This window comes from Bison bison, unplaced genomic scaffold (genome assembly GCF_000754665.1).
Source record: "Bison bison bison isolate TAMUID 2011002044 unplaced genomic scaffold, Bison_UMD1.0 scf7180017847085, whole genome shotgun sequence".
NCBI classification, from domain to species: domain Eukaryota; kingdom Metazoa; phylum Chordata; class Mammalia; order Artiodactyla; family Bovidae; genus Bison; species Bison bison.
The window spans coordinates 1-3,867 of NW_011477658.1; the positions used below are offsets into that span (position 1 = coordinate 1).

Here is a 3,867-nt window from a genome sequence, read left to right on the forward strand (position 1 = left end):
CCGTCGAGTCAGTGATGCCATCCAGCCATCTCATCCTCTGTCTTCACTTTTTCTCCTGCCCCCAATCCCTCCCAGCATCAGAGTCTTTTCCAGTGACTCAACTCTTCGCATGAGGTGCCCAAAGTACTGGAGTTTCAGCTTTAGCATCATTCCTTCCAAAGAAATCTCAGGACTGATCTCCTTCAGAATGGACTGGTTGGATCTCCTTGCAGTCCAAGGGTCTCTCAAGAGTCTTCTCCAACACCACAGTTCAAAACCATCAATTCTTTGGCGCTCAGCCTTCTTCACAATCCAACTCTCACATCCATACATGACCACAGGAAAAACCATAGCCTTGACTAGACGGACCTTTGTGGGCAATGTAATGTCTCTGCTTTTGAATATGCTGTCTAGGTTGATCATAACTTTCTTACTTAGTACTGACTAATAACTGCTAGCTATAGCTATATTATTTTCTATGCAGCTTGTTTCAGAGGATTGATTCTTATGTTACTCAATGTGTGGCTGAGCCTGTGATAAAATGCTGATATGCAGCTCCACATGCTATCAATGATTGTGGTAATGTAACTCTAGATATGGGAAGAAGGAAGAAAAGGGAATATTTTCTTGGACCAAGTGGCTAGTAAGACAGGTATGGTCCAGAGATTTTGCTACTCACAAGGCCCGCTCTAGAAACAGCACACTGAGTGGCCTATCAATGGATCCTTCCCTAGACCTGGGAATCAGCCTTCCCAGTGCTGCAGGACAGAATGGCCAAGAAATGCCCCCAGAGCATGGTCAAACATGTGGCTATGAAGGGACCCTGCTGACTGGACTCTGCCAGCTGTCTCTACAAAGATGACATCATGATTACTGTAAGCTCCTGACTTTCAACACCCTGCAAAAGGAGTTCAGAGTAGAGATCAGAAATAAGGCACTGTGCTCTGGGAAAATCCCAGAACTGGCCTTCCAAGAGTGAGATGTTTTCAGGTAAAGATTTTATCAGCCCCGATTCTGGCTTCTTCTCGTACCTAGAGAAACACTAACGTCACGAACCAATGTCCAGTCCTGGTTTTCCTGGCTAGCCCCTGAGCAGCTTTTCTACTTCTCTTCATCTTTGGGCCATGTACCTTTAACTTTCTTGTACAGTTTGTTTCTTCTAAAATACCACAACTTTCCAAGTGGTCCTGCAAGAATATTCCCTGACCAACACCTAGACAATGCTGAAACAAGTCATCTTATCATTCCATGGACTCTCATCTCCCTCCATTAATGCTCCGTGACAGAGTAGGCAAAGGGAACCCAGAGCCCCATGGTGCCTCTTTTCAGCCTGAAGAAGCCAGAGTGGTCTTCGCCCCCTTTTCCTTGAAACTGGATTCTCAAATGTGTGAGAAGGGAAATGGGTAGGTAGTTAGACATGAGCAGGGTATCAACAAGGGCCAAAGAATTGGCCCTAAAAATAAAGAGGGAGATATGTGGTGACCCAGGGACTAAAGAGCACATAAAACCAAGGAGGGTCTTGGAATGCAGGAATGAAAAAACAAGACCCTTAGCATCTTTCTCTCCCCCATGTTGTAACTGTTGATGGATTTCTGGTCCTCCTGAGCAATATAAATGGTCTCCCCTCCTTCCCCATAAGGAGAAAGTATTTTTCTTTCTCTTCTCCCACCCAGTATAGGTGCCTCATCCATTCAGCAAATGATCCGCAAGACCCCTATCCCACTCCTTGTACCCTGGCTATGAGTGGACTAAGGACCCCTGTTCAACATCCGTTCTCATTTGTGCTGGCCTGCTCTTCTAACAGCGTCCCCCATTCTAATAAACTGTACTTCCCTCTCATTTTGTCTCAAGTCTGGAAATTCTTTTCCAACACGACCCCAGACCACAAGAAAGGTTACTATCCTATTAGACCTGTTGAAGTCTGTAAAACAAAGTTCCAACTTAAGTATGAATTCTTACCTTAGTATTCTGTTACATTGGGGTTCAAAATCATCATTCATTGAGCAGAATTTTCAACATTACTAACTCAAATAACCTTGCTAAAAATGTGGCACTTTGGCCCCACTTCAGAACTCTTGGTTCAGAATACATTTAAAAAAAAAAAAAAATTCCTGTTTCTTTGATAAACAATTTATACTGTGTCACACAAGTAGAACACTGAAGAATAAATATGCTGATGCTGCCCTGATTATTTTATAATTGCTCTTTCAGATGAGAATAGTTTCTCTAATGCTTGTGGATCATAACTTATCCTCTTTTGTTCACATTGGAAATTGGTAGAAAGGAGTACTGTGTAAAACATATGTTTTGTAATACAAACCAAGGCACTAAATCTCGACCAGGACTCTGAACTTGCCGTTTTCATCTTGGATCACATTTGGAAGACTTCCCACGGCCTATTGGTATCTGTTCTTTGTATTTCAGGGACGGCTGACATTCCAAGATGTGGCCATAGACTTCACTCAAGAGGAGTGGGAATGCCTGGACATCAGTCAGCGGGAATTTTACAGGGACGTGATGTTAGAGAACTATGGGAACCTGGCCTCCTTGGGTGAGGATAACTGCCTTCCAGAATCCCTTATCTACCCACTGGGTTTTAGTTGCGTCATGTCAAGAATGTCTTCTGAAATGTTCTGCTTCCCACAGTAGTTTCAGATCTCTGCTTTCTAGGGCAAAAATGGGTATTTGAGTTTAGAAAGAAAGGGGATGATTCATGATGAATTGTTATGCTGGTGACGTTTTTCTTCCTTGATGTACTCTGCCTCCTTCCTTCTAGTTTAGTGGTAATTGTGAAAGTTCTGTGGTATTAAATAGTTGCACCCTCTCTTAATCTCACATTGACACTACTTAACTTTTGCCTTAGTACTACTTGACCAGAATCTCAGGATCTGATTGTTAGGTGTGTGTTAGTAATGTATAGCTGCTTTGAATAAAGTATTTAAGGAAATCGTTTTCTAGAACAAAATGTGTTCTCATCTCACCTGAATACATATTGGATTCGATACTGATGAATCTCTAACAACACAAATATTCCTTTCTCTGATGAACAGGGCTTGTCTCTAAGGTGGACCTGGTCACCTTTCTGGAGCAATTAGACGATCCCAGGAATATAAGGAGAATGGGGACAACAGCCATTTACCCAGGTAGGTATGACTGGTTGGAGATCATGACTCAGATGAGAGGTCCAAATAGCAGGGAGGAACTCATCCTTCATCACGTGGTTTCGGAAGATTTGCTTCAATGGAAATGGTTTTCAGAAACCTGAGTTTGTGTCTGCTACTATCGTAGAAATGTATCACCTGCCCCATTCTGTCTCTTAAATCATTCATGAATTTATCTTCAGTGATTACTTTTCTCCACCACAGTGTGAACTAAAAGTCTCCTCTTGGCTTGTGACAAACTGCATTCATTCATTGTTCTTTGATTTCTTGGGGGCCCTAGAAAAACTCTGCCCATTTCTGAGTAACTGCATGACAGTCCTTTTAAAGTTTCCTTCTACCTCTAGACAGAAATGTGTGTGGATTGGTAGACAAACTGCCAAACTTCTAGCGATACTGGGGATGGGTTTTTGTTCTCTGGTTTATAATTTCTTATCCACTGGGAGCGACACATCAGATCAGATCAGATCAGATCAGTCACTCAGTCGTGTCCAACCCTTTGCAACTCCATGAATCGCAGCATGCCAGGCCTCCCTGTCCATCACCAATTCCTGGAGTTCACTCAGACTCACGTCCATCGCATCAGTAATTCCATCCAGCCATCTCATCCTCTGTCGTCCCCTTCCCCTCCTGCCCCCAATCCCTCCCAGCATCAGAGTCTTTTCCAATGAGTCAACTCTTCCAATGAGGTGGCCAAAGTAGTGGAGTTTCAGCTTTAGCATCATTCCTT

General features: G+C 43.2%; 1 long non-coding RNA gene across 1 annotated transcript in view; it reads left to right on the forward strand.

Moving 5' to 3' along the window:
• Positions 1-2,125: 2,125 nt before the first annotated feature.
• LOC104989935 overlaps positions 2,126-3,867 on the forward strand; it is a 6,514-nt gene continuing 4,772 nt past the window's right edge. The window contains exons 1-2 of the long non-coding RNA XR_825439.1: positions 2,126-2,530; positions 3,030-3,122. This is a non-coding gene — a long non-coding RNA (uncharacterized LOC104989935). The remainder of the gene's footprint in view (positions 2,531-3,029; positions 3,123-3,867) is intronic.